The sequence below is a fragment of the Mauremys reevesii genome, linkage group 8 (genome assembly GCF_016161935.1).
Source record: "Mauremys reevesii isolate NIE-2019 linkage group 8, ASM1616193v1, whole genome shotgun sequence".
NCBI lineage: Eukaryota > Metazoa > Chordata > Testudines > Geoemydidae > Mauremys > Mauremys reevesii.
Window position 1 is genome coordinate 93637388 of NC_052630.1, and position 12025 is coordinate 93649412.

Below are 12025 nucleotides of genomic sequence, written 5' to 3' on the forward strand. Positions count from 1 at the left end.
AGCCCTCTGATTCCCGGCCGCGGCTGAGATTTAAAGGGCTCTGGGCTCCCCGCGGTTGCAGGCAGCCCAGAGCCCTCTGATTCCCGGCGGCGGCTGGGATTTAAAAGGCTCTGGGCTGCCCGCCGCAGCGGGAAGCCCAGAGCCCTCTGATTCCCGGCCGCGGCTGGGATTTAAAAGGCTCTGGGCTCCCCGCCGCAGCGGGAAGCCCAGAGCCCTCTGATTCCCGGCCGCGGCTGGGATTTAAAAGGCTCTGGGCTGCCCGCCGCAGCGGGAAGCCCAGAGCCCTCTGATTCCCGGCCGCGGCTGGGATTTAAAAGGGTCTCAGCTCCCCCCGGTTGCAGGCAGCCCAGAGCCCTTTAAATCCCTGCCGCGGCTGAGTTTTTAAGGGCTGCGGGCTCCCCGCGGTTGCAGGCAGCCCAGAGCCCTTTAAATCCCAGCAGCGGCTGAGTTTTAAAGGGTTCTGGGCTCCCCGCCGCAGCGGGCAGCCCAGAGCCCTCTGATTCCCGGCCCCGGCTGGGATTTAAAAGGCTCTGGGCTCCCTGCGGTTGCAGGCAGCCCAGAGTTCTCTGACTCCCAGCCGGGGCTGGGATTTAAAGGGCTCTGGGAGCCCCGCGGCTGCCAGCAGCCCAGAGCCCTTTGAATCCCAGCCTCTGTCCGCTGATTGCCCCCGCCCCAGACCCCTGCCCCAACTGTCCCCCAGAACCTCCACCCCCTATCTAAGCCCCACTGGTCCTTGTTCCCAATTACCCCCTCCTGAGACCCCTGCCCCTAACTGCCCCTTGGGACCTCAGCCCCTATCTAAGCCTCCCTTCTCCTTGTCCCCAACTGCCCCCTCCTGAGACCCCACCCAACTTCCCCAGGACCGCACCCCCTACCTGTCCCCTGATAAACCTCTTAGACTCCCATGCCTATCCAATTGCTGCCTGTCCCCTGACTGCCCCTTCGAACCTCTGCCCCATCCAACTCCCCCTGCTCCTTGTCCCTTGACTGCCCCCCGGAACTCCCTACCTCTTCTCCAACCCCCAAACCGCTTACTGTGCCACTCAGACCACCTGATCTCTTTGTCCCCAACACCTTCAGTTGGCATCTTGCAGGGGAAACTGAGACACCCACACAGTATTCAGAGAAAATATTAAGAACATTCCCACTTCATCACAACAGATGCAACAAAATATAATACTGTATATTGAAGTAGGCAAGTGCTGCTTCTGACTTTCCACTTTTAATTGACCCTTGTAATCTTGTGGCACTGACGCGTTGTAGCTTCATTTTATATCGGCTTACAGGGCGGGAGCGGGGGGGCACCACCATTTTGGGCCCCACCAAAAATTATACAAACCTGCCGCCTATGAAAGCAGGTACTGGGGTTGCAGAGGCTGCAGCCTGGGGTTAGGCAGAGGCAGCTGGTCTGACCCCCCTGGCTAATGATGAGTGGCCTTTTACAGACTTCAGTTTGCCCCAGTGAGCAGGGGCTAGATGAGGACTGACAGTAGCCACTGAGGTAAGGTGGGGATAGAGGGTTGAGGGTTCCCCTGGGAGGGGAGACCCAGACTGTGGGTTATTGCTAGGGGCAGAACCCAGAGGAAAAGGGACACTGGGGTCTGGGAGGGACACAGGGGCCCTAAGGCAGGTGAGACACCTGCCTGTAGAGGGCGCTCTGGGCTGGACAAGAGCTAATTCCCAGGATAACCAGCAGGAGGCGCTGTGCCGGTGAGTCTCGCTTTGCTACAGAGGCCCATGCCTTTCGTGTGCCTATGAAGCTATGCAAAGCAGTACAAATATTGCCCTTTTTCAACCTGAGCAACTAGTCAAATTTCAAGGCCCTGGGGATGTGCCAGTAGGAAGTTGAAATTGATGGCATATGGCATTTTCTTTGATGCAGTCTTTTTTATTTATAAGAAATGTACAAAGTCCTGCTTCTCCAAACGCAGGAGGAACCAAAATTAAAAGCAGCAGTTTTTAGCTTACAGCTCCAAACCTCTAGCCAACAGACCCAAAAACTGTCTCTAACTTTTTCCACCCTGTGTTCATCAGAGGCTGCTTGCTTTTTGCCTTTGCCTCTCTCTCTATCCTTGCCTGTTCTCAGTTTCTGTGTGATTTCTCTTCCCTCTTGCACCAAGTCACAATCCCAGTGGAGCCTTCTGCCCACAAAGTTTTTGTTTCTGGGCAGACTCTCTGAGGCATTCTTTTGGGCATGGCCCCTTAACCGTACTCTGTCTTAAATGATTCACAAATCAGTTTGAATGAGGTTTTAGCTCAACCCATAGCAAGGTTTCATCCAACTCAGAACAATGATAAATAAATAAAACAACTGAAACCCTCGTAATTCATTCATGAGCATCAGTGTTTCAAGTAGGCAGTGCTGTTAAAACTAAGGGCTGCTCTGCCTTGAAAGCTTACATTGGCATAGCCACATCTCTCAGGGGTGTGTAAAATCCACACCCTTGAGCTATGCCAGCCTAACCCCTGGGGGTCAATGGAAGAATTCTTCTGTCGACTTTGCCACAGCCTCTCAGGGAGGTGGACTAACTACCACCACTGGAGAACCCCTCCTGCTGCTGTAGTGACTATACTGAAGCACTATGGTGGTGCAGCTGCAGCTGTAGTGCTTCAGTGTAGACATACCAGTAGCCTACATGTTCTGGAAGAGATGGATCTAGTGAAGGGGCTGCTACTTGAACAATGTCCTTTACTTGAATTACATATTTGTCAGCACTGTATTTTCTAATGCTGAGGAGTCTGTTGATTCAACACTTTAAATACTAGAGAATTATCAAATGTACCTGATACAAAGGATACCAACTGATACACACTTTGACCCCTAGACAAGCTATGTCCTTTGGAAATACCAACATTCCAATAGCACATTCTGAAGAATGCCTTCTACCACCGTAAAACATTTCAGCAACAGTGAAAGGGGCAATGACCATGTGTTATCACTGTGCATTTTGTGTCATCCCAAAGCACAATCATTTTCAGGGGTTGGACCTTATAACTTGTTAGATATAATATTATGTACATTAATGCAAGGACATCTGTGTGGAACAGTGGGCAGAGTACAGTGGTAGAACATAAGAATGGCCCTACTGGGTCAGACCAAGTGTCCATCTAGCCCAGTATCCTGTCTTCCAACAGTGGCCAGTGCCAGGTGCCCCAGAGGGAATGAACAGAACAGATAATCATCAAGTGATCCATCCCCTGTCGTTCATTCCCAGCTTCTGGCAAGCAGAGGGTAGGGACACCATTCCTGTAGGAGGCATGAATTGTTGAATAGCTGCAAGCAAATTGTGATTTCCTCAAATTTGCTCATTATTTCAATTTTGCCAGTTTTTGTCAAGTTTTTTTCTTCTAAATCTATGGATTGATCAGGAGCAATTGCAAATATTCACTGTTTGATAGATGTAGTTTAAACTGTGTTTGCTAGCTGCGACTGGTCACCTAAGAGGCATAGTTTTAATTTTTCCCCCATATGGAAAGAGGTATGTTCTGTACTCAGGAATAGGGTTTGACAAAGGCACTGGGGCTCTGAATGGAACAGTGTAGGCAATAGTAACAGATATAGAACTTGTAAGCTTTTGGGGCAGGGGACTGTCTTTTTGTTCTGTTTTTGTACAGCGCTTGACACAGTGGTATACTGGTGCATAAACAGAGTCGCGGCGGGGTGGGGGGGCACGAAATGATGGAAGGGCTGCCAGGCTAAATTTCAGTGAGAGGCATTTCAACCTGGCACACACAGTCACAGTGCCACTCAGGTTTGGCTCCGCCATCAATAACATGTTCAATTGTTTGTGATCAATCCATAGATTTACAAATCCCAGTACTTTTACCTCTGGGAACCATTAATTTTATTCTCTTAATCTCGCTGTAAATGATAATGAATAAACAACTGCACCTCAGTCAGGTACTAAGCATGCTCCATCCTAACCCCTGGTGGCATGAAGGTGCTGCAAGGAAGGCAAGAAACTCTCTGGTCCTTTGCCAATTAGCCCATGGGGAAAAAAAATTCCTTCCTGACCTCCTAAACAGGCGATTGACTGGACCCACAACATTTGTTAGGCTGTATTCCCATTCCTAGTTTGTGTTGATAGTGTGGGCTGCTGGAATGGAACTGAAAGAGGCTCCCCATGAGCCATGCACAGGGCTAAATCTTGGGAGCTGGGAAATGCTGGCCAATCAGCACCCCGCTGCCCCAGCTGGCCAATGGGTGCCAGAGACTCCCATGGGGAGGAGCTTTCTACTGTCCCTTGGTGAATGTCTCCCTCCCTTGCTGCTGGATCTTACCCCCCTTTCACCGCTGGCCCCATCAAGTTCCCCCATCCATTGATTCAGGTGCGTGGCATTGATGCCTTTCTTCTCTTAGGTAAGTTCATGGGGGATATGTTCATCAATGACTATTAACTAAGATGGTCAGGGACGCAACCCCATCCCTAAAGCACTGACTGCCAGAAGCTGGGACTGGACAACAGCAGATGGATCACTTGATAATTGCCCTGTTCTATTAATTCCCTCTGAAGCCTCTGGCACCAGGCCCTGTCAGAAGACAGGATACTGGGCTAGATGGACCTTTGGTCTGACCCAGTATGGCCATTCTTATGTTCTCTGAGTATCCCTTGTATAAACTGAGAATGCCAAGGAATCAGTTCCGAGTTCTTAAGGGACTCTGTGAGCACAAAATTCATGAGACACCTGAGATTATTAAAAATGTAAGGATTTAAAAATCTACTTGACTGTTTGTTTTTTGCACTTCAGTCAGCTCAGACAGTGAACGTAGGCTGAACAGTTTCCCTTGGGTTTCCAGTCCCAGGTTCTGGTTCTCATGCCCTGGAACAGTGCTGCTGTGCTGAGCTCACAGCACTGCAGAAAAATGAATATTTAACTTTTTTTCAGAGTGACTTTTTAATTGAAATATTAAATATTTCATGAGCCTTTTCTGTTCAGAAGGGAAAAACGCCAAATGAAGAAATTGGGCCTGATTTGCAGTTACGCAAATAACCCTTTATGCTGTAGTGGCAGCCTAACAGTGACGGAAATGGGTGCTACACCCTCCATAGAGGATATCTCTGGCTTGTCTAGGGCTGGTGTATGGATTCTATCCCAGATCTGCTCTCAGCCCTGCCCCCAGCCTCTGGTATAGGGATATGTCAGGGGTGGGTCAGGGTGTGACCAGATTGCACTGTGCTGTGGCTATTGTCTGCTTCCCAGGGCCTGATGGGAACAAGAACAGAAGCTATAACAGCTTGGAGGCTACTCTAATTTACCCCAGGAGCTGGGCAGGCCCTGTTTGCCCCAGAATACAGGGATCACAAAGGTGCCTTAAAGCTACCTTTGTGGGCCCCCCTCCCATCCCCCAACTTCAGGAATGGAGGGACTGAGAACAGGAGCCAATCTGAGAAAGGATTTAAGAGTTGGCTCATTCAAATGGCTTTGAAACAAGATATTCACAGATGTTTACACCGCTGACTCCCAATCTTTCCATTACCTGCACAGGTGGCCTTGTCTCATCCCCTTGAGTTTACAATGATTCTAATGCTCATTGATGTCAAGATGCCATTGGCCTGTGCCAGGATTTCAGGATCAGGCCTATATAACCAATCCAAACTTTGATAGGTAGGGCTGCAGCTTGCCTCCAACATTCCAGTTGGGGGAAAAAATGATCTGTCATGTCCTTTGTGAGAGCATTTGCTTCGTAAGTGAATTTGTCTAACACTCCAGTTCCGCTCAAATAAAATCTGTAATCAAAACAGATGACACTTCTAATTTAGTGAGGGCCTCTCTGATAGCACTGAGCTACAGCACTTTGAGTGGGACCATCAGTTCACATTCCTCTTCCCAATTAAATGACAAAAGCTAGTTAACTAATGGAATCAAAGCAATATCCTAGAATGATGAGCTATGTAAGAAGGTATCTGAACTATTTACACACACTTGTTTGCTTTTTCATGACTTGAAATTAAAGTGTCAGCTCTATATTGTGTTATACACTAGTTTTGAAGGGCAAAAAAAAGTATACTGGGGATATATACAGTATTTTTTTAAAGGTGCATTTATTGGGGGGCAGGGAGAGCTCATATAATGCAGATAGATTTTTTCATCATTGATGAAATCTAGAGTTTCCTGGATGAAGGCAGTGCAAGCAAATCTGGGCATGTTCGTGGAGTATCTAGCTTCCAGTTGTGGGGAGGAAGGAGCCTGCATAAATTTATTTAAGGAAAACAATGCAATCTGACCCACTGCTCTTCCCCCTCTGTCCTGGGTGCCCCCTGCAGTTGTATCAGATCTGCCAGGTTATCTCAGTCAGTCCCAGTTAAAAGACTTGCCCAAACCTTGTGTTTTCTCACTCTCATCTGTGTGCATCTGGTCTCCAGAAATCAGCCTTTACCGACAATAGGAAACCAGTGTTTCCCATATGATTTTTAATCTCTCTCTCTCTCAGCACAGTAAACCTTGAGAGGAACCTCTTGGGAAATGCCCTTTGATAGCCTCCAATATCTTTCACTCTGCTTTAAAAATTCCTCCTCCTCCTTCTCCTTCTCAGAAATCTCTGAAATGTCCTTTACTTCTCCCTCTTCCCCTAGATAATGGAAGGTGACATGTGTGAGCTAGGGCCTGGCACTTTGAATGCTGAAGATCTTGATGTCCCTCATAATGCATTGAGGTTTCTCTGTCATTGCCCAGCATCCCCCATTCATGGATTGATACTAAATGGAGTCTGTGGCAGAAATGTCAGCTGGTACAAGGAGCTGAACTCAGCAGTCCTTTATCGAGACTTACAGATTCACAGCTTTTCCTTGACTGAACTCAAGCAAGGTCTGAGTAATGGAACTTTGGCTTTCCTTTACTGGCTTTTATTGTTCGTACACTTTCACTGCATCAGGGCTATGTGGGTTATATATGATTGCACGTGTACAAAATGGTCTCCTTGGTCTCACAGTGTTAACACACTATTATGAGGGTTGGATTAATTACAGCCTCTCTTGTGGCCCGTTCAGGAGGAATATGGTCATCTGTTCATAGGATGTTTTGTCTTTACTGAACAAGACTTTTAAAAGGCTGGGGTCAGCTCCTTGGCGCTGAATGCTTAATAATTTTCATTTATAAGCTTCATAGCACAAGAGCTTGCCTCTGATCTAACTAGATTTACGTTGTATGAGCTGCGGATGTCCTCTGCTGGAAACCACAGTTCATTGCAACAAGCTCGATATATGCTTTAGCTTTTCAGACTCAAGAAAGAGGATGAATTGCACTTACCTTAATATTGTCTGTGCAAAATGAGCTGGGGATTTCGCTTTGAAAACAGAACTGAGACTATAGTGATAATTTATAGTGTACGTACTGTATAGAATGTATGACTTGCTTGAAGGTCAGCGGGATGGTCGTTTTCTGCAAATATAAGAAATAACTGCACAAATCTTCCTTCCTTTCTCCCCCCTCCCTGTTTTTTTCTAACCACACTAGAGCTTCCAGACTGATTGTACAGATTTCCACAAGAGCTTGTTGTTAAGTGGATGAAAGTGTACATACCCTCCACAACACAAGCCAAGGGGGAAATGATGTGAAAGAGAACTGGCCAGTTCAGGCTGTAGCTTAACCATGTGATGGACCCAAAGGCATCTTTGAAGCTGCCAATACAACTGCCTCTAGAATCTGCTAAAGAACCAGATGTACGTTGCACAGCTTGGCATCTGCGTCCTATTCTTGCCAAGTGAGGAGAAAGGAGCAGGGTGTAGAGGAGAAGCAGTATAGGGCTGTGGGCTATTTGATTATGATTTAAGCTGAGAAACCAACCACAGAGCTTTGTTTAATGTGTGTGTTTAAAATTTGTAAAGACCTACTTTAAATTTTTAAGAAACTAGCAACAGTAATTCTGTAAATTGAATTAAGTGAGATATAAACCTTTTTCACAGAGAAAGGCCTTGAGGTGGGGAAAAAAGAAATCTCAAATTTGTGTATAGATTAAACTGATTGCAACTATAAGGGAAAAAAACCCTATTCATTGCAAACTTAATAGTTACATTAAAGAATGTACAGGACGTTTCCTAGAATCTTATGCATACTACTCCTATAGTCCCAAATGGATTCGACTGCTTGAAGTTGATATACTCATCATTTGAAGCCAGATATTAGATAGACGTTTGAAGCTTTTGGAAAGTTTACCATCAGTTATCTTAATTTCTTATTCCCAGGAAAGTCTGAAAAGCTGAATGGGTCCTTTTCAATTATTTAAATGTACTTTTCCATAAATATTTGTTTTGAAACTTAAACCAAAAATGACCATAGGATATTGTGGAGGCACTGGTAGGCCAGATCCTCAGCTGATGTAAACTGGCCTTGCTCCATTAATTCCAGTGAAATCATGGAACCACACTGATTTACTCCAGCTAAGGAGCCAGCCCAGTAACCCCAGCTAAGGATATGTAGGGTTTCAATCCATTAGATTAGAGCTTTCTCAGATGGAGCACATCTGAACATATGCATGTTCCACAGAGCGATTTCAAGGAGATGAATACATCATTTAGATCCATCTTCCACACTGTTTGGATTGCACACTCCAGAGAAGTGTAATGGCCCTTAAGGAACTTGTACATAATGGCTGCTTCCGTTTTTGAAAAAATTGAGACTAGAGGAAATTAGCTTCCTGAACCTGATTTATTAGAAAAAAGCTTATTTTGCAAACTGGAAGGGAATCTATCTGTGCATTCCATATATACCAGGGCCATTCACAAAACACAATCCACTGTTTCCTAGAAGTAAGAAGCTTGTTCAGCTTTTATACAATGAGTTAAAAACCCTTTACAGATGTGATTGAATTTGAGTTCTGTTTTCTTAGGCCTCTCTTTTGCAAGTCGCACTATACTGGCGTAAGAGTCTGCAAGCACAGAACATTTTAACTCAGCAAACACGATACATTTGGTGAATAACAATTAGAATTGGCAGAGCACATTTTGTGGCAAGGAGATAAATCTAAATTAAACAGAGGCACTTGGTTAAAGTGCTGCGTAAAAACTTTTGTCAGCAATGGAAGGAATAAGACCCTGTAAAATATTTGTTGCTGTAACTCTTGCAATTGCTCAGGACAACTTTATTTATTCAATTAACACCTGATTATTTTTAGGAATGTCTTTCCTTTAATGCTGTTTTAAAATTCCAGCATATTCAAATACCTTCTCATTGCATTCAAGTCCCTTTTGAATTTGACAAACTCTTGATTTATTTAGTTAGGTGCTTTTCAAGACAATTGCTATCCCAGTTTTAAGTAAGTCCTGTCCATGAAGAGCCTGATCCCACATTTCTTCTGTAGCCAGTTCTCCCAACAACGGTAGAATCATGGTCTAGCAGATAGGATGCTAGATTAGGACTCCGGAGACCTTGATTCCTACCCTAGCCACAGACTTCCTGTGTGACCTGGGCAATTCACTTAATCGGTCCTGTGCATCTGTTCTCATTTATTTTTAGAAAAAAATGGCTTACTACTTCTCTACCTTGCCAGAAGTGTTGGGAGGATAAAATCCATAATGGTTGTGAAGCGCTTCAACGTTATGATGCTGAGGGCTATGCAAGTACCTAGAGAGATTGACTTTAATGGCAGTTCTAGCTGTGGAAGAAATGCTGGATCCAGGTCCAGGATATCCAAAACTATTTTAAAGGCCCCAAAAACACATTAAAGAAGCTGTCATGATTTCACCTCTGGTACGGAACTCACCGACGGTCTCCACGGAAGCTTGCCCAGCTCTGATGGTGATGAACTATCAAGGTGGAGGGACTTCCACTGAGATTGTTCACCACTGGCTGTGCGCGAACAGGAATAACTGCAAGAGCAGCCAAGTGGATCTCAGTTGCCATGATCCAATGTAAAAGGGATCGTGTCCTAAGGCTGTCGCTGCTTCCACTGAAATGAATGGCAAAACTCCTACTCATTTCGACAGGAGCATGATTGGGCTGTGAGATGACTGGGTCCCAGGCTTTGTAGTTGTACTTTGATTCCCCGTGATTGGGGTTTGAATCCCATGACTGGTGTCCTGTTGAAGATGACTTGAGTGTTCTGTTCTAAGTTTTCACTGTCCAGTTCCCCTCATCCCCGCCCCCCCCCCCCCGCCTTCCTATAGGACTGATGCTAGTGTACATGCATGATGACACAGAAAGCCTAGAGGATAGTTTTACCATGCAGCTGACAGATGGCAAGCACACAGTCCAAGGGACACTTTACATCTACATCATGCCAGTCAACGATGAAATCCCTCATCTTTCCAGGTTAGCTATTTAAGTGACATTGAAAGCAAAATGACTTTAAGAAAAAACTGCACGCACTAGCCAGGGAAAACATGGTTTCTTTCTAATTGTTGTTGGTAGGAAAAAAATATTTTTTCCTTGTACAGTAATGACATTGAATTGTGACCTGAACCAGAGTTCAGCTAAAGCCTTGACAGACTAAATACGATTGAGTGAATGTAGGGGCATTTTAAGGACAATGCGAAATCCTGGCTGCATTGAAGTCAAGGGCAAAACTCCCACTGACTTAATTTGGGCCAGGATTTTACCCTTCCTTCTCCTCCTCCTTTATCGCCTTCTCCCCGCCCTCCTTCCCAACCCACAACACATTTTTCATTTTCCCCAGTCTACTTTTGACAATTACCCTCATTTACTGCAGTGTGACGAGATCCCTATTGATGCTCATTAGCAGATAGGGGCTGAATCTGCTCTCTTTACATGTTAACCCTCCTACTGACTTCAGTAGGTGCTGAATGGATCCAGAGCACGCAACCTGCAGTGCCAAATGCTCTGAACATGCCTTTTGCGAGGTGCTATTGCTGCTGTTCTTACAATGTTTTTAAACTGACTCCTGCTCTGACTGGAGAGCAATAATCTCATGTGTTATAGCCCATTCATGATCTTGCTAAAACAACAGTGTTCTTTTTAATTTGGAAATATTCTATGGCAAACGCAGGAAAAGCTAATTTTCCTCAAAACAAGTTTATTTGTATGTAATGTGATGAGCTGGGATTTCCTTGTACAAAACCTGAAAGTTAAGCTTACAAGTATTAAGGCCACGTTTTCCAATTCCAGTGTTTAGGCCCCAAAGTAAATGGCCTGATTTTCAGGAAAACACCTGCAAAATTGACTTCAATTCTCAGCCCTCTGTAAATCAGACAGTTTGTTCAGATGCCTAATTACTACAGCTAGTGGAAATATTTTTCCAGAAAAAAAGATGAAAAATAATTTTTTGATTAAGGGTTTGTAAAACCACAAACCTCAAAACAAAATAAAACAACAAAAGTTGAAAGTTATCAGAATCTGAAAATGTTTTGTTTTTCATTAACTGATTTTGTTGTTGTTGTAAGTTGAAAATAATGTAGGAAAAATTTCAATTAACTTTTTTCATGGGGAAAAAATTATACATTTGCAGACCAGTTTGATTAGTTGCAGATTTAGATGCCCAACTTTAGGTACCGAGCTTTGAAAACTGAGCCCCAAACACTTGTTTAGATATCTATGTGCTGATTTTAATTTGAAAATTTGAAAATTTGGCCCATAATCTAAGGTGCAGCGCAGACGTGGCTGTTGCTCCCACTCTGGGGTAGGGAGTGGGGAGTGACACTGTGGTATGTTCCAACGGGTATGACTTCCATGCCTGGCATATGAGAAATCTGGGTTTGATTCCTTGTTCCACCATAGATTTCCTATGTGATCTGCGGCAAGTCATTTTGTGTGTCAGTTTGCATCTGTAAAATGGGCGTAATGGTATTTCCGTATTTCACAGGTGTACCAATCCTGTGAGAATTTTTGAGATTTCAAAAACCTTTCCTGTTCTGAACTGGGGCAAAAAGATGAACACTCAAAAATTTTCATAAACAAATTTCCCCCTCCCCCCCCCCAAAAAATTGGATTGGTCCAATTGAAAAGTTTTGTTTCAATAATTTCAAAATGTTTCATTTTTTGCTTTAATCTTTTAAAATGTTATAAATTTTATTTTAGCTTAAATTTTGAAACAAAAGGTTATTTCATCCTGATAAATGGAACATTTTTTGCT

General features: G+C 44.6%; 1 pseudogene; it reads left to right on the plus strand.

The window, feature by feature from the left end:
* The window catches only part of LOC120371025, a 68676-nt pseudogene that overhangs the window by 42983 nt on the left and 13668 nt on the right, over nt 1–12025 (plus strand).